Source organism: Phoenix dactylifera, chromosome 11 (assembly GCF_051530095.1).
Source record: "Phoenix dactylifera cultivar Ajwa chromosome 11, Ajwa_hap1_PhDact_Kaust_v1.1, whole genome shotgun sequence".
Taxonomy (NCBI): Eukaryota; Viridiplantae; Streptophyta; class Magnoliopsida; order Arecales; family Arecaceae; genus Phoenix; species Phoenix dactylifera.
The window spans coordinates 13488332-13507958 of NC_143200.1; positions in this window are offsets into that span (position 1 = coordinate 13488332).

Sequence of the window (19627 nt, forward strand, 5' to 3'; positions counted from 1 at the left end):
GAACTATTTCTACTCCTGGTCATCTCATTTTATAGGGGCTAGATTCGTGATTTTCTGTGGAAGCTATCCTTGATAAATCCTAACCATTGATGTCTCTTAAGCAAGCATATCTAATTGGTGGAACAACATGCAAAGGTCAAAAAACTGTCCGATCGCAGTATTTCTTTAAGCACGTAAGTATATTTTGATTTATTTCCCAACAATTTGTCTTACTATTACCTTTATTGCTTATGGCTGTGCTTTCTTTAATCAGATTGGCTTTTTGATCTGTTCTTGATGTTCAACAAGCATCAATAGAGCTAGTCATATTTTAGATTGGTATACTAGATTAAGTTATTCATGTGTTGCTGACCGGTTCTGACCATATCTTGATTTGAAAGTACTCGTAGGTTGTGAGCTGGGAGGGAACCCTCTTGAGTCATATTCAGATTTGCGGTAAACCTTATTTATTTATTGCAGTAGACCTGATTATCTAATGCTCGAGATTTTGTGAGCTTGTCATGCAAGACATAAGCTTCAAAATGGCTTTTATAATGGTTCCATGCCTTAGATGGAGCACGGGCAGGCATACAATGTGACGGATAATCGCCTTCTCAAAGAGTTGGTTCTTGTATGTTGGTAAAAAAGGCTCAGCCTTCCACCTCTCCTGCCCCCTAGCTTTCTTCTGCTCTTTTTTGTGTATGTATGTATATTGATGAGAAGATGGGTGACTTGTAAAATTGCAGTTCTCTTCTTTGCGTGTCAGCTTCTCTAGCAATAGGCGAGGAACTTCTGGAAGTGGTGAATTTGAGCCTCTTCTTCCTCTTCCCTTTTTTCCTTTTAATTTCTTGTTTTTTGAAGATTATGTTTTTTTATGACTTCTTTAATTATATAACTGTAATTATATTTCTTTTGATGTGTTTTTTCTTCTGTTCCTGAAGAATTCATAGGATTTGGAGGCTGATGAAAGTTTTGGGATAAGGATGCTATAAAAAAAGGTACGATTTTGACTTCAAGAACCCAAATCCTCAAAGTTTGTATTTTGCTTGTCGAAAATCAGGTGTTGTTTGCTCAATAACAGGCTGTCACATTTTTACATGTTTCAAATCTGCTCGCATTCCAACCTCATTTTTTCAGTTTTCCTGACTCTTCTTTTTTATTTGACTTATTCTTTCCCAGGTAATTTTTGGTCTTGCATGGATTCTGTCATCCTTCATTATTCTCTATTTTCCATCTTTTCTTCAAGTAATAGTGTGAAAAAAGACGAAGTGGCTTGCTTAGAGGCCAACTAGTGCTGGCGATAACTTTAAGTTCCATTTTTGCGCTTCATTTATGTAGGAGTTGCAGAAGCCGAGGTAGAAATTTCTCTAGAGTTGGTATTAACTAGGGTAATCTCTTTGGACTTTCCCATGATGATGTCCTTAGTCTTGGTAACAGTTATCCAATCAATCAATTATTTATTCTGGTCCTTTGTCTACTTTTATTTTTCCTGATCTTTGCTACTTATCTCTGTATATCTGGTGGTAATTTGATTCACTTGTAAACTTTTATGCTTCAGAGGCCTGGATCATACTCTATTGCTATGTGGTGGTCTATCGGTTGCTGCTGCAGGAATTTCTATACAATAGTTTGAATTTGATTTTCCACTACAACTGTTCATGAAATACTCTTTCCTTATAAACTTATTACTATTGTTTGACTACTAGAATTATTCCGAATTTGTTATTTATAAGATTCACTTCTATTTATTTGCCCCTTTTTCTTCATAGCTATTTATTTGCCCCTTTTTCTTCCTAGCTATTTCGTAGTATTATTTGCTAATCAAATTGGAAAGGGCGGAAATAAAATATAAAAATTTTATGCTTTGCAAGTTGGAAGGTCCGTTGTTCTGCAGGCTACTGCTGCAGCCTATTGGAGACTGGACAAGATTTTTGGATCGCTATATGCCTTTCCTCCTACTCAACTTCGTATACCATTTCTTTTCCTACTCTTCTGTTGGTTGATTTGTTCATTAAATATTGCACTTTATTCTTTTATTGACAGCTTTTGAATTTATATGTTAAGGCCATTTTCTCCAGAAGGTTGTGATGATTCTTGGACCCGGGTTTTGCTATGAAAGGAAAGCGGCTGTTTTCTTGACGACGAGGCAATCTTGGATTTGGCATTCTTGGCTGTTTGTGGGACTCCGTTTAATTTGGTTCTGGTGGTTATGTTCTATATTGTTTCGATGTGCTCTCTCTCCCTCTTTTCAATTGTTAATGTTCTGGCTTGTGAAATGATCTCTGACATGCTCAATTCATGGGAAATCCTAAACCATTAAGCTTAAAAGGTTGCTATTTAGGATTTCTCCGGAGGCTTATTTCGTTAAATGCTAAGACTAGTTCTCTGGTTCTTCATATAAAGAGTTTGGATTATTTTATTGCTTCTATATCTCTCATCCTACTTGGTTGTTGTGCATAAATTTGTGCTGGTTGTTGTTTCGGTTGGCTGCCATTGCTTGCTCCATTTGATGAAATGTGAATGATGGTCATCAAGTTCTGGGCAAACTTTTTTTGGGTCTGTTAGTCTTGGTGATGCAATTGGTTGTCCACCCGCTTTAAATTGTTGTTGCCCGCACCACGTTTGTGGAATGCCCCCGCATCTATTTAATGTTGGCATTATGTGGTTCTGTATGCTGTTTTTTGCCACTGTGACTGAGACACATATAACTTTAGTGTTTTCGTGGATGTATTATAGTAATTTCTGCGCGTTTGTTACCTGTTGCTATAAACTTTGAATGATATGATCGACCCTTTCTTGGTAGATGCTGTTTGTAGGTCACTGTTGGTTTGAACTGTGGATGAAATGTTCTGCTAGTTGATTGCACTTCTAGTCATCGTATCTGGCGTTGATAAATAGTTAATTTTTGAACCAACAATTTTATTTTTTTGGGCTATGGTAATGTGCATTTTGTTGTTTTAATTCAATGTTCAATAAGCATTATTCAGTTGATCTCACCTATGTTCAATCTTCACGTGTTCAATAACTGGTTCTGTATGCTATTTTTTGCCTTTGTGACTGGGGCACACATATAACTTTAGTGTTTTCATGGATCGATTATAGTAATTTCTATGCTTTTGTTGCTTCTTGCTGTCAACTTTGAATGATATGGTCAGGCCTTTCATGGTGGATGTTGTTTGTAGGTCACTGTTGGTATAGACTGTGGATGAAATAGTTTGGTGCTGGAGATTATGTTCTCTTCAGCAGCGATTGAGCGAGCAGCTCCGGAAGGTCTGCTGTTCCGCAGACAATTGAGCAGCAACAATCGTTCGATGGGGGGCGGAGAATAAGAGACACTGTGGGATCTTTTCCCCAGGTCGGCTTCTAGTTCTTTTACTCACGATTTGTTGGTCTTCTCTTTCTTCTTCTCCTTCAACTTGTTGTTGGTCTCCCGGGGGGGTAATTGTTGGGAGTTGTATCCTACGTGTCAATCGTCAGCGTGTTGATCTCTTATATTCATTGTTGGGAATTGATTGATAAATTAATAAAGTGTTATTTGGCATTATTCATCATTTCATTGTACATCTTCAAATGATCTCTTATATGATGTTCTTAAGACTTATTTTATGATAAAGAAGGATTTATGTTCTTAAACCTATTTGCGACCAAATGATATGCTGTTAATAGGACAACAGCATTGTCGAGATTAGGTCGTTATGAGACATATACGTTGGTTGTCCTCTTAACCAAGGAGTGTGGAGATACTGATATGTCACACAGTTGAAGTGGAGTACATTTTACTGAACGTGATCAATTCCGGAACGCTCTACTATCAAGAGATGTTCCGAGTGGATATGGGTGTAAATATCCCTCAGACCTGAGATCACCACAGTGATTAGCAAGCAACTTACTCTACTTTGGTACCGAACTAGCAGAATTTCTAATTCTGGAACGGAAGGTTACTGGGTGCAGTCAAGTACTTGCGCAATCAGTGCGAGTCAAGATGGAATTGATCCCTCCTGGAAATAGGGGATAATGCTGTGTTCAATTTAGCAAAATCTTGGCCAGGGCAATCCTTGTGATGAGTCACAGGATTTCTAAAGTTGATCACATAGTGGATGTACTGATTAGAGAGTTGATAGAACTCTGAGGTCATCCTAGCATTAGGAGTCAAAGGGATGAATTATACAGTAACCATAGTCTAGGGTTTCAGAATATTTGCTTCGCATATATTCGGCCTATCCGGACGTCGGATACCATTGCTAGATGGTCACATCGATTAGTGCAAGAAGTCGTTCCTGTACTACCGGCTTAGGTTCGAACCAATGAGGTCACACGCATAGAAGTTTTTTGATTGATCAAGATAGCTGATGGATGATTGAGAATCATTTAGGAATAATTTGGTCAATTCGATTGGCAAATTATCCTATAAAATAATTAAAGTAATTATTGGAGGATTAATTAGTAATTAGATTACTAATAAACTCAATTTGATTGAGTAAACGGACTAAGAATGAGCCAAATTGAATTGGATTTAATTTTGGTTTTGACCTAATTGGATTAGTGGCGCAGGGGTCGACTCGAAGTAAAGGGGGGTCGACTCGAGATGGGCTGGGGTCGACTCAAGCTTGGCTGGGGTCGACTCTCTCTCAGAGAATCCAAAGAACGAATTCTTCCCAGGTGGGGTCGACTCGAAGTAAAGAGGGGTCGACTGGAGATGAGTTGGGGACGACTCTCTCAGACAATCCAAAGAACGACTTCTGTTTTTCCAGGTGGGGTCGACTCGAGTTTCCTTGGGGTCGATTCGAAGCAAGTTGGGGTCGACTCGAGCTCTGAAAGGGTCGACTCGTTGGGGGTATCAGGAGTTCTCTGTCGTCTCAGCCAGGGTTGACCTGCGAAGCTATGGGGTCGACTCGGGTCGACTTTGGAGTCGACTCGAAGGGGAAGGAGTCGACTCGAGGCGACTTGGAGTCGACTCGAGGCGTCTTGGAGTCGACTCGAGGCGACTTGGAGTCGACTCGAGATCGGGAAGGTCGACTCCTGAAAATCCTGAAACTCGTGGACGGGCTGAATTCGGAGGATTCGATCCGGACGTGGATTTTCAATGAAAAGTGAAGGAATTTGGATCGTGGGACGTGGGAGAATGGTTAGATGATGATGGAATATCAGCACCATCTATTTCGATCCTATCTCACCTGCATGAACCATCTATTGTTTGAATTTTGAAGTGGTACTTTGAAATTTGATTTCTTATGCATATCTGAATTAAAATGTCTAATTCGATTTTTTCGCTGTGAATTTCAAAATTAAAAGAACTACGTATGGCTTGATCTCCCTTGTGAAGGGGGTACGTAGGCAACCCCAACAGGTACAGCCATTATTTTTGAAAAATTCTAAATTTCAACATGCTATCACTACTAGCATCATAGGATCGCTTTCGGTAATGGCCGTGATGTTGTGCTTCTTGTTATCTTGTTCTCTTTGTTTGTTTATGTTTCTTCTCTTTTGCTTTTCTTCTTCTTTGTTTCGCAAACTGGGAGAGCGGCATTGCTTTTGGGTTCTATACAAAGAGGCTGTGATGATTCTTGGATGAGGGTTTTGATGGAGAGAGAATATTTTGATCGCTATTTGTTCAATCTGGATTTGGTATTCTTGGTTGTTGGTGAGATTCTGTCTAATTTGGTTCTGGAGGTTATGTTTATATTATTTCGATGTGCCATCTCTCCCTCTTTTCAATTGTTAATGTTATAGCATGTGAAATGATCTCTGACATGCTAAATCCATAGGAAATCCTAAACCATTGAGCTTAAATGGTTGCTATATAGGATTTCTTCGGAGGCTTATTTAGCTAGATGCTAAGACTAGTTCTATGGTTCTTCATATAAAGAGTTTGGATTATTTTATTGCTTCTATTTCTCTCATCCTGCTTGGTTGTTGTAGATAAATTTGTGCTGGTTGTTGTTTTGGTTGGCTGCCATTGCATGCTCCATTTGATGACATGTGAATGATGTTAATCAAATTTTGAGCAAACTTCTTTTAGGTCCGTTAGTCTTGGTGATGCAATTGGTTGTCCACCTGCTTTAATTTGTTGTCGCAAGCACCACATTTGTGGAATGCCTGAACATCAATTTAAAGTCGGCATTATGTGGTTCTGTATGCTGTTTTTGCCACTGTGACTGAGACACACATAAAAGTTTAGTGTTTTCATGGATGTATTATAGTAATTTCTGTGCTTTTGTCGCCTCTTCCTGTCATGATATGATCAAGCCTTTCAAGGTGGATAATGTTTGTTGGTCACTGTTGGTCTAAACTCTTAAGCTGTGGATGAAATAGTTTGGTGCGGGTGGTTATGTCGTCTTCGGTAGCGGTAGAGCGAGCAGCTTTTGAATGTCTGCTGTTTTGCAGACATCCGAGCAGCGGCCATGGTTAGAAGGGGGGAGGAGAAGAAGACATTGTGGGATCTTTTTCCTAGGTCGGCTTCTAGTTCTCTTTCTCAAGATTTGCTGGTATTCTATTTCTTCTCCTCCTACTTGTTCTTGGTCTCCCGGGTGGATAATGGTCGCGATGTTGTGCTTCTTGTTATCTTTTTCTCTTTGTTTATGTGCCTTCTCTTTTGCTTTTCTTATTCTTCTTTGTTTCCCAAATTGGGAGAGCGGCGCTGCTTTTGGGTTCTTTACAAGGAGGCTATGATGATTCTTGCTCGTGGGTTTCGCTACAATTGAGAGGAAAGCAGTTATTCTCTTGACGGCAAGGCAATCTTGCAGGCAACTATTTGCAGCCATTTTGATTTATTAGTTGCAGATCAATCGGTGAATCAGAGCCCCCCTCTCCATCTTCCCCTTCCCTGCTTTCAAATTGCTGGGAATTTTGTTTTCAATATTCTTTTTACGGTTGTGTTTCCGAGAGATTTTAAAGTAGATTTAGGTGGAGAGTGTAGGAAGTGGGGAGATCTTGGTCAAAGTCTCTCTCCCTTTTCTTCAGTATATCTTCAAAAGTTTTGAACTTGGTTCAGATATTTTATTTTGTCAACTTTGCTTTAAGTTCTCTCTGGACTTGAATAATAGTGAGATAATATTTTGATCGGTGTTTGTTCAATCTAGATTTGGTATTCTTGGTTGTTGGTGGGACTCCATCTAATTTGGTTCTGGAGGTTATGTTCTATATTGTTTCGATGTGCTTTCTCTCCCTTTTTTCAATTGTTGACGTTCTGGCATGTGAAATGATCTCTGACATTCTAAATCCATGGGAAATTCTAAACCATTGAGCTTAAAAGGTTGCTATATAGGATTTCTTTGGATGCTTATTTCATTAAATGCTATGACTAGTTCTCTAGTTCTGCATAGAAAGAGTTTGGATATTTTATTGCTTCTATATCTCTCGTCCTGCTTGGTTGTTGTACATAAATTTATGCTGGTTGTTGTTTCGGTTGGCTGCCATTGCTTGCTCCGTTTGATGACACGTAATTGATGGTCATCAAATTTTGAGCAAACTTTTTTTGGGTCCGGTAGTCTTGGTGATGCAATTGGTTGTCCACCTGCTTTAATATGTTGTTGCACGCACCACATTTGTGGAATGCCCGAACATCTATTTAATGTTGGCATTATGTGGTTCTGTATGCTGTTTTTTGCCGCTGACTGAGACACATATAACTTTAGTATTTTCATGGATGGATTATGGTAATTTCTTTGCTTTTGTTACCTCTTGCTGTCAACTTTGAATGATATGATCAACCCTTTTTTGGTAGATGCTGTCTGTAGGTCCCTGTTGGTCTAAACTGTGGATGAAATGGTCTGCTAGTTGATTGCACTCTCTGTCATTGTATTTGTCTTTGATAAATAGTTAATTTTCGGACCAACAAATTTTTTTTTGGGGCTATGATAATGTGCATTTTGTTGTTTTAATTCATTTTCGATAAGCATTATTCATTTGATCTCACCTAAGTTCAATCTTCACGTGATGCTACAGGCCTTAAAGCATTCACGTCATAAGTTATATTAATTGCAGTTGTGTTCAAAGTATTTCCGTTCCCTTTTTTATTTTTATCATATCCACAACTGAAGTGACATATGTCACGCCCCGGACCCGGATCCGTGACATGGCCGTGCTATTGCCGACTACCGCCCACAATAGCACGAAGCCTCATACATGGGTAACAGGGTAGTCAGACTTGTCAAACTGTCATATATTTAAAATATTTGCTGTGTATCATATAAGGTAGTACAGGGTATTTCTTCTTCCATCTCTATGCCAGTGTCTTTTTTCCTCTGTTTTACTGTTGAAACAGAGGGGAGAAACATTCCACCGAGGAACTTTCTCTCGTTTTATTTTGTTTAAACCCATTTAAGTAAATCAGGTCATACCTTGCTCCGGGTTGGCTACAGCCGAGCAGTACACCCTTCAAGAAATCCCTCCTTCCTCTCCTAGGGCTTCAGAGGTTCAGCTCCATCAACCTTCGGCTCTAGGGTTCGGCTTCTCTGGTACAGTACTCGAGAGGGCTAAGGAATAAGAGGGTATAGTAACTCCTAAGTTAAGAAACTGAGAGTTTAAATAAACTCTGCTTAGGAGGTGACCCTTGGAGAGGCGGCACCCTCTCCTTCCTCCTTGCTTCGGAAGCCTACAGATGCCCTTTCCCTCAGGCCAGCTGGGCTTGTCCTTTCAACCTGGGTGAGGTGGCAGACTCCCATTTTGCATGGATGAGGGCCCAACAGCTGGTCTTCCCCCCTATTGGCCAGCGGGGGCCCGTCACTTCAGTCCTCAGGCGTGAGGTGAGGGTTGCCATCCATGGGCCCAATACGGCCCCATTAACGACCGAGCCCAAATACCCTTAAACTGGGCCTCAGAAGTATTGGGCCCAGCTAGTATCAGGCCCGGATGTTACATTCTTTTCCTCTTAAATAAATTTCATCCTCGAAATTAATCATACCTCTATTCTTAGGTATGCAGTGTAATTCTCTAGAAAAACTAACTGAAATAAAGAAATGTGCATGGCCAGAATCAAACAAAATCCATGGGAAATCCTAAACCTTTGAGCTTAAAAGGTTGCTATATAGAATTTCTTTGGAGGCTTATTTCGTCAGATGCTAAGACTATTTATCTGGTTCTTCATATAAAGAGTTTGGATTATTTTATTGCTTCTATATCTCTCATCTTGCTTGGTTGTTGTACATAGATTTGTGCTGGTTGTTGTCTGAGTTCGCTACCATTGCTTGCTCCATTTGATGACATGTGAACGATGGTCATCAAATTTTGAGCAAACTTTTTTTTGGTTCCATTAGCCTTGGTGATTCAATTGGTTCTGGAGGTTATGTTCTATATTGTTTCATTGTGCTCTCTCTCCCTCTTTTCAATTGTTGACGTTATGGCATGTGAAATGATCTCTGACATTCTAAATCCACGGGAAATTCAAAACCATTGAGCTTAAAAGGTTGCTATATAGGATTTCTTCGGATGCTTATTTCGTTAAATGCTAGGACTAGTTCTCTAGTTCTTCATAGAAAGAGTTTGGATTATTTTATTGCTTCTATATCTCTCGTCCTGCTTGGTTGTTGTACATGAATTTATGCTGGTGGTTGTTTCGGTTGGCTGCTATTGCTTACTCCGTTTGGTGGCACGTAATTGATGGTCATCAAATTTTGAGCAAACTTTTTTTGGGTCCGGTAGTCTTGGTGATGCAATTGGTTGTCCACCTGCTTTAATATGTTGTTGCACGCACCACGTTTGTGGAATGCCCGAACATCTATTTAATGTAGGCATTTTGTGGTTTTGTATGCTGTTTTTTGCCGCTGTGATTGAGACACATAACTTTAGTATTTTCATGGATGGATTATGGTAATTTCTTTGCATTTGTTACCTCTTGCTGTCAACTTTGAATGGCATGATCAACCCTTTTTTGGTAGATGCTGTCTGTAGGTCCTTGTTGGTCTAAACTGTAGATGAAATGGTCGGCTAGTTGATTGCACTCCCCGTCATTGTATTCGTCTTTGATAAATAGTTAATTTTCGGACTAACAAATTTTTTTTTTTGGGCTATGATAATGTGCATTTTGTTGTTTTAATTCAATGTTCGATAAGCATTATTCATTTGATCTCACCTGAGTTCAATCTTCACGTGATGCTACAGGCCTTAAAGCATTCACGTCATAAGTTATATTAATTGCAGGTGTGTTCAAAGTATTTCTGTTCCCTTTTTTATTTTTATCATATCCACAACTGAAGTGACATATGTCACGCCCCGGACACGATTCGCGACACGGCCGTGCTATTGCCGACTACCGCCCACAATAGCACGAGCAGTACAACCTTCAAGAAATCCCTCCTTCCTCTCCTAGGGCTTCAGAGGTTCAGCTCCTTCAACCTTCGGCTCTAGGGTTCGGCTTCTCTGGTACAGTACTCCAGAGGGCTAAGGAATAAGAGAGTATATTAACTCCTAAGTTAAGAAACTGAGAGTTTAAATAAACTCTGCTTAGGAGGTGACCCTTGGAGAGGTGGCACCCTCTCCTTCCTCCTTGCTTCCGAAGCCTACAGCTGCCCTTTCCCTCTGGCCCGCTGGGCTTGTCCTTTCAACCTGTGTGAGAGGAGAGGTGGCAGACTCCCATTTTGCATGGATGAGGGCCCAACAGCTGGCCTTCCCCCCACTGGCCAGCTGGGGCCCGTCACTTCAGTCCTCAGGCGTGAGGCGAGGGTTGCCATCCATGGGCCCAATACGGCCCCATTAACGACCTGGCGCAAATACCCTTAAACTGGGCCTCAAAAGTATTGAGCCTAGTTAGTATCGAGCCCGGACATTTATTCTTTCCCTCTTAAATAAATTTCATCCTCGAAATTAATCATGCCTCAATTTTTAGGTATGCAGTGTAATTCTCTAGAAAAACTGACTGAAATAAAGAAATGTGAATAGCCAGAATCAAACAAAATCCATGGTAAATCCTAAACCATTGAGCTTAAAAGGTTGCTATATAGAATTTCTTTGGAGGCTTATTTCGTCAGATGCTAAGACTATTTCTCTGGTTCTTCATATAAAGAGTTTGGATTATTTTATTGCTTCTATATCTCTCATCTTGCTTGGTTGTTGTACATAGATTTGTGCTGGTTGTTGTCTCAGTTCGCTGCCATTGCTTGCTCCATTTGATGACATGTGAACGATGGTCATCAAATTCTGAGCAAACTTTTTTTGGTTCCGTTAGCCTTGGTGATTCAATTGGTTGTCCACCTGCTTTAATTTGTTGTTGCTCGCACCACGTTTGTAGAATGCCCCAACATCTATTTGATGTTGGCATTATGGGGTTATGTATGCTATTTTTTGCCTTTGTGTCTGAGACACATATAACTTTAGCGTTTTCATGGATCGATTATAGTAATTTCTATGCTTTTGTTGCCTCTTGCTGTGAACTTTGAATGATATGGTCAAGCCTTTCATGGTGGATGCTGTTTGTAGGTCACTGTTGGTCTAGACTATGGATGAAATAGTTTGGTCATCTCATGGTCATCTCATCTTATAGGGGCTAGATTCGTGATTTTCTGTGGAAATTGTCGATAAATCCTAACCATTGATGTCTCTTTAGCAAGCATATCTGATTGGTGGAACAGCATGCTCAGGTCGAAAAACTGTCCGATTGCAGTATTTCTTGAAGTTTGTAAGTATATTTTGATTTATTTGCCAACAATTTGTCAGAGTATTACTTTTATTGCTTAAGGCTGTGATTTCTTGAATCAGATTAACTTTTTGGTCTGTTACTGACGTTCAACAAGCATCAATAGTGCTGGACACCAATTTTTAGACTGGTATACTAGATTAAATTATCCATTTGTTGCTGACCTGTTCTGACCAGATCTTGATTTGAAAGCATTGGTAGGTTGTGAGTTGAGAGGGAACCCTCTTGAGTAATATTCGGATTTGCAGTAAACCTTATTTATTTGTTGCAGTAGACCTGTTTATCTAATGCTGGAGATTATGTGAACTTGTCATGTAAGACATAAGGTTCAAAATGGTATTTATAATGGTTCCAAGAATTAGGAGCATGGGCGGGCATACAATGTGACGGATAATCGCCTTCTCAAAGAGCTGGTTCTTTTATGTTGGTAAACAAGGCTCAACCTTCCACCTCTTCTTTCTCCTAGCTTTCTACTTGAGAGAGGAGGTGAGCATCTATAGTGATTTCTCAGTTACCCTTCAAGCATTGTTCCTTCTCCTTTTCTTCTTCGCTTTATTGTGTATGGATGTATTTATGTATGAATATTCATGCAACAAGGGGTGACTTCTAAAATTGTTCTTCTCTTCTTTGCATGCCATCTTCTCTAGCAATAGGCGAGACATATATGGAAGGTCTACTACATTGCTGGCACCCGATCTGCATTCATTGTAAGTTGGAGAGGTCATCACCAGAGGAGAAGAGGTGCAGGGATCTTCTCCTCTTTTTTGCGTGCATGTATATTAATGAGATGATGGGCAAGTTTTGAAATTACTCCTCTTCTTTGCGTGTCAACTTCTCTAGCAATAGGCGAGGAACTTCTGGAAGTGGTGAATTTGAGCCTCTTCTTCCTTTTCCCTTTTTGCCTTTCAATTTCTTGTTTTTTGAAGATTATATTTTTGTAGCACTTTTTTAATTACATAACTGTAATTAAATTTTTTTTGATGTAATTTTTTGGTTGTTCCTGAAGAATTCATTGGATTTGGAGGCTGATGGTAGTTTCAAGATAAAGATGGTATCGATAAAGGTATGATTTTGACTTCGAGAACCCAAATTCTCAAAGTTTCTATTTTGCTTGTCAAAAATCAGGAGTTGTTTGCTCAATACTCGAATGTGTCACATTTTTACATTTTCTCCTTGACAAAATCCCGACCATAAATACATGGGCTCTTTTACATGAACTACCAGTTTATGTGTGAATCTTATTGTGCTTTTTTTTTTTCTGCAATTCTTTTACGTCTCTTGTTATAAAGTTATCTGAAATGCCTGCTTCACCATTGGATAACTTTTTCTCCCATTTGTTGCGATTGGCTAATTAAGTTAATATGTTTTTTCATTTTTATTTCTGCTCTCATTTAATTTGGGAAGCTGTGGTGTTTTTCTAACATTTACATCCTTGTTTTCTATAAATCATGACAGTGACACCTCTACTTTTGCTCCCATTTTTATGTGCTGTGTATGTTGCTTAATTTTTTATTTGACAAATGTGGTTGGTTCTCTTAGTACACTTTCAAATAGTATCATAGGCAGTTCCCATGAGATAATGACATGATCTTCTGAAAATGCATTTGCATAATCTCAGAACCGAACTATTAGACTAATCCCTGTATAGCTCCTATGCCTTTTTATATTAGATCAAGTTCAGAACCAGAAGAATTTCTCTTTGTTTTGTCTGCTGGCCATCAGTTATGGTTATATCCTTGTGACATACTGTGTGGTAATTCCAATCCTTCAATCATTTAATCATTTTTTGTTAACCTTGTTGGTTACATTGATCTGCATGACTTTCCTTTGGCTTGGAAAACATTTCTGCATGTTGTTCTGGATACTTTACCATTTCTTTTTCAACCTCTCTTTCTCTTTAATTTTCATGATTTCATGCCTGAGCATGTTTGTTAATGTATTACGTGCGGGCGGGGCTTGGTGCAATGGTAAGGTTGCTCCATTTGACCTGTGCATCATGTATTCGAAACACCTCAGATGCTAAGTGGCAGAAACCTTGGGGATGCCTTTTTTTGTTTTCTTGAATGTATTATGTATCATAAAGGTAAGGCTTGTGATATGTCGGGATGATTATATTATATTAAGTTGTGAATGATTGTTTTATGATTATTATTTTTTAGGATGTAGTCTTATCTTCTAAAGTTCAAATGGACCAACAATTAGCATATCTGGTTGACTCGGTGATTTATTTTTCGAACTGAGGTTGGCTCGTTACAAAGCCAAATATTGTGTATTGTAGGTAAATTGTCTGTTTTGGTTTCTTAGGACTCACTTCTCGTAGGCTAAACATGATTCCTTTTTTGGCTTCCAAAAAGGCTCCATTTATTTTTATACAAGAATTGACTTGTGTCTGGCCTGTAGTGGATATAGCTTTGTGTTCTTTATTATTGGAAGCCATTCTTTTCTTTTCTTTTTCTTTTTTCTAACATTTTTTAATATTTTTTTTCTTTTTTTAATAAAAAACATTGTCTTCTTGCACCTTCCATGCTAGACCTAATGATTTCTATTGAACACAGATAATTCCTTGACCTGTACGTGGTTTGACGGCCATACTCTTTCTGGTTCCCTTTAGATGAGATGAAGTTTCTTGATTCCACCTAGTTTGAGACTAAGTTTGTTTAATTTATTTACATAAATAGTACACTTGTATTGCGTTCAGATGATAATGTACTTGCTTGAGTTTCTATTGTCCGCCGGCCTTTGTAGTTTAGGTAATTATGGATAGCCACTCTCTTTGCCAGCTATCCCTTTTTAACCACAACTTTTATGTTGATTATACACTTTGCATTCCGCTTTATTCATGGTAAATCTACTTCATCAGTTTTTGTGGCTCGGACCTTCAAACTGCATCATCCTAGAATTTTACCAAACTCATAAAAACTGTTCAAGTATATTCGTGTCTGCTGTTGTCTTACTTATCTATTTATCTTCTGAGCTATTGCTGACCCTATGCAGCAGCTAAAGTCCGAACCTTTTGGGTGATGATGACATCTTTACTCCTTTCTTTGATAGCCTTTAAATGAAATATTACAGCTCCTAGTCATCTTATCTTATAGGGGCTTGATTCGTGATTTTCTGTGGAAGCTGTCCTCGATAAATCCTAACCATTGATGTCTCTTTAGCAAGCATATCTGATTGGTGGAACAGCGTGCTCAGGTCGAAAAATTTTCTGATCGCATTATTTCTTGAAGTATATAAGTATATTTTGATTTATTTTCCAACAATTTGTCATAGTATTACTTTTATTGCTTTAGGCTGTGATTTCTTGAATCAAATTAGCTTTTTGGTCTATTATTGACGTTCAACAAGCATCAATAGTCTTGGACACCAATTTTTAGACTGGTATACTAGATTAAATTATCCATGTGTTGCTGACCTGTTCTGGCCAGATCTTGATTTGAAAGCATTGGTAGCTTGCGGGTTGGGAGGGAACCCTCTTGGTTCACGTATCCAAAAGCTCCAAAAAAATTTGGAACCGGTACGGGCCGATACGGGTAGCCGGTTCGGGCCGGTACGGGTTTTTAACACCGAACCAGACCGTTCGGAGCCAGTATCGGTTCGGTACTGGCTGAACCGGCCAGTACAGCATTCCTTGCTTTTTTGTTTGTATGGATGCATTTTTGCAGGAATATTGATGCAACAAGGGTTGACTTCTAAATTTGTTCTCTTCTTTGCATGCCACCTTCTCTGGCAATAGGCGAGGCATTTTTGGAAGGTCTACTACACTGCTGACAACCAATCTGCATTCATTGTTAGTTGGAGAGGTCATCACCCGAGGAGAGGAGCGGGGATCTTCTTTTTTTTGTGTGTATGTATGTATATTGATGAGATGATGGGTGACTTGTAAAATTGCTCTTTTCTTCTTTGCGTGTCAGCTTCTCTAGCAATTGGCGGGGAACATCTGGAAGTGGCGAATTTGAGCCTCTTTTTCCTTTTCCCATTTTGCCTTCTAATTTCTTGTTTTTTGAAGATTATATTTTTTTTAAGGCTTCTTTAATTACAAAACTGTAATTAAATTTCTTCTGAAGTGTTTTTTCTGCTGTTCCTGAAGAATTCATATGATTTGGAGGCTGATGATAGTTTCGAGATAAAGATGGTATCGATAAAGGTACGATTTTGACTTCGAGAACCGACATTGTCAAAGTTCGTATTTTGCTTGTCAGAAATCAGGAGTTGTTTGCTCAATACTAGAATGTGTCGCATATTTACATTTTCTCCTTCACAAAATCCCGACCATAAATAGATGGGCTTTTTTACATGCACTACCAGTTTGTGTGAATCTTATTGTGCTATTTTTTTCTGCAATTCTTTTTTGTCTCTTGTTATTAAGTTAGCTGAAATGCCTGCTTCACCATTGGATAACTTTTCTCCTAATTGTTGCGATTGGCTAATTAATTTAATTTGTTTTTTCATTTTTATTTCTGCTCTCATTTAATTTGGGATGCTCTGGTGTTTTTCTGACATTTACATCGTTGTTTTCCGATCGCAGTATTTCTTGAAGTATGTAAGTATATTTTGATTTATTTGCCAACAATTTGTCATAGTATTACTTTTATTGCTTTAGGCTGTGATTTCTTGAATCAAATTAGCTTTTTGGTCTATTATTGACGTTCAACAAGCATCAATAGTCTTGGACACCAATTTTTAGACTGGTATACTAGATTAAATTATCCATGTGTTGCTGACCTGTTCTGGCCAGATCTTGATTTGAAAGCATTGGTAGCTTGCAGGTTGGGAGGGAACCCTCTTGGTTCACGTTTCCAAAAGCTCCAAAAGAATTTGGAACCGGTACGGGCCGATACGGTTAGCCGGTTCGGGCCGGTACGGGTTTTTAACACCGAACCAGACCTTTCCAAGCCAGTATCGGTTCGGTACGGGCTGAACCGGCCGGTACAGCATTCCTTGCTTTTTTGTTTGTATGGATGCATTTATGCATGAATATTGATGCAACAAGGGGTGACTTCTAAATTTGTTCACTTCTTTGCTTGCCATCTTCTCTAGCAATAGGTGAGGCATTTTCGGAAGGTCTACTACATTGCTGGCAACCAATCTGCATTCATTGTAAGTTGGAGAGGTCATCACCCGAGGAGAAGAGGAGCGGGGATCTTCTCCTCTTTTTTGTGTATGTATGTATCTTGATGAGATGATGGGTGACTTGTAAAATTGCTCCTCTTCTTTGCGTGTCAGCTTCTCTAGCAACAGGCGGGGAACTTCTGGAAGTGGCGAATTTGAGCCTCTTCTTCCTTTTCCCATTTTGCCTTTTAATTTCTTGTTTTTTGAAGATTATATTTTTTTAAGGCCTCTTTAATTACAAAATTGTAATTAAATTTCTTCTGATGTGTTTTTTCTGTTGTTCCTGAAGAATTTGTAGGATTTGGAGGCCGATGATAGTTTCGAAATAAAGATGGTATCAATAAAGGTATGATTTTGACTTCGAGAATCCACATTCTCAAAGTTCGTATTTTGCTTGTCAGAAATCTGGAGTTGTTTGCTCAATACTAGAATGTGTCGCATATTTACATTTTCTCCTTCACAAAATCCCGGCCATAAATAGATGGGCTCTTTTACATGAACTACCAGTTTGTGTGAATCTTATTGTGCTATATTTTTCTGCAATTCTTTTATGTCTCTTGTTATTAAGTTAGCTGAAATGCCTGCTTCACCATTGGATAACTTTTCTCCTAATTGTTGCGGTTGGCTAATTAATTTAATTTGTTTTTTCATTTTTATTTCTGCTCTCATTTAATTTGGGATGCTCTGGTGTTTTTCTGACATTTACATCCTTGTTTTCTATACATCATGACAGTGACACCTCTACTTTTGTTTTGGTTTTCATGTGCTGTGTATGTTGCTTAATCTTTTATTTGACAAAAGTGATGGGTTCTTTTAGTACAACTTTCAAATCATATCATATGCAGTTGCCATGAGATAATGACATGATCTTCTGAAAATGCTTTTACATAATCTTAGAACTATTAGACTAATCCCTGTATAGCTCCTATCCCTTTTTATATTAGATCAAGTTTCGAATCAGAAGAATTTCTCATTGTTTTGTCTGCTGGCCATCAGTTATGGTTATATCCTTGTGACATACCGTGTGGTAATTCCAATCCTTTAATCTTTTTTTATTAACCTTGTTGGTTACAATGAATCTGCATGACTTTCCATTTGCTTGGAAACTTTAATTTTCATGTTTTCATGCCTGAGTTTGTATTGTAATTTTAGTATGTTTGTTAATGTATTTTATGTGGGCGGGGCTTGGTGCAGTGGTAAGGTTGCCCCATTTTGACCTGTGCATATTATGAGTTCGAACCACCTCTCGAGATCCTGTGGGGCAGAAACCTTGGGACGCCTTTTTTTTCTTTTGAATTTATTATGTCTAATAAGGGTGAGATTTGTGATATCTTGTAATGATTATATTCTATTAAGTTGTGAATGATTGTTTTATCCTTATCATTTTGTAGGGTGTAGCCATATCTGCTGAAGTTCAAATGGACCAACAATAAGCATTTGTTGGTTGACACTCTGATTTATTTTTGGATCTGAGATTGACTTGTTACAAAGCCAAATGTCGTGTATTCTAGGTAAATTTTCTGTTTTGATTTCTTAGTACTCACTTCTATTGTTGGATCCTATGCTGCAGCAAAAGTCCGAACTTTTTGGGTGAAGATGACAGCATCTTTACTCATTCCTGTGTTATCCTTCAAATGAACTATTTCTACTCCTGGTCATCTCATTTTATAGGGGCTAGATTCGTGATTTTCTGTGGAAGCTATCCTTGATAAATCCTAACCATTGATGTCTCTTAAGCAAGCATATCTAATTGGTGGAACAACATGCAAAGGTCAAAAAACTGTCCGATCGCAGTATTTCTTTAAGCACGTAAGTATATTTTGATTTATTTCCCAACAATTTGTCTTACTATTACCTTTATTGCTTATGGCTGTGCTTTCTTCAATCAGATTGGCTTTTTGATCTGTTCTTGATGTTCAACAAGCATCAATAGAGCTAGTCATATTTTAGATTGGTATACTAGATTAAGTTATTCATGTGTTGCTGACCGGTTCTGACCATATCTTGATTTGAAAGTACTGGTAGGTTGTGAGCTGGGAGGGAACCCTCTTGAGTCATATTCAGATATGCGGTAAACCTTATTTATTTATTGCAGTAGACCTGATTATCTAATGCTCGAGATTTTGTGAGCTTGTCATGCAAGACATAAGCTTCAAAATGGCTTTTATAATGGTTCCATGCCTTAGATGGAGCACGGGCAGGCATACAATGTGACGGATAATCGCCTTCTCAAAGAGTTGGTTCTTGTATGTTGGTAAAAAAGGCTCAGCCTTCCACCTCTCCTGCCCCCTAGCTTTCTTCTGCTCTTTTTTGTGTATGTATGTATATTGATGAGAAGATGGGTGACTTGTAAAATTGCAGTTCTCTTCTTTGCGTGTCAGCTTCTCTAGCAATAGGCGAGGAACTTCTGGAAGTGGTGAATTTGAGCCTCTTCTTCCTCTTCCCTTTTTTCCTTTTAATTTCTTGTTTTTTGAAGATTATGTTTTTTTATGACTTCTTTAATTACATAACTGTAATTATATTTCTTTTGATGTGTTTTTTCTTCTGTTCCTGAAGAATTCATAGGATTTGGAGGCTGATGAAAGTTTTGGGATAAGGATGCTATAAAAAAAGGTACGATTTTGACTTCGAGAACCCAAATCCTCAAAGTTTGTATTTTGCTTGTCGAAAATCAGGTGTTGTTTGCTCAATAACAGGCTGTCACATTTTTACATGTTTCAAATCTGCTCGCATTCCAACCTCATTTTTTCAGTTTTCCTGACTCTTCTTTTTTATTTCACTTATTCTTTCCCAGGTAATTTTTGGTCTTGCATGGATTCTGTCATCCTTCATTATTCTCTATTTTCCATCTTTTCTTCAAGTAATAGTGTGAAAAAAGACGAAGTGGCTTGCTTAGAGGCCAACTAG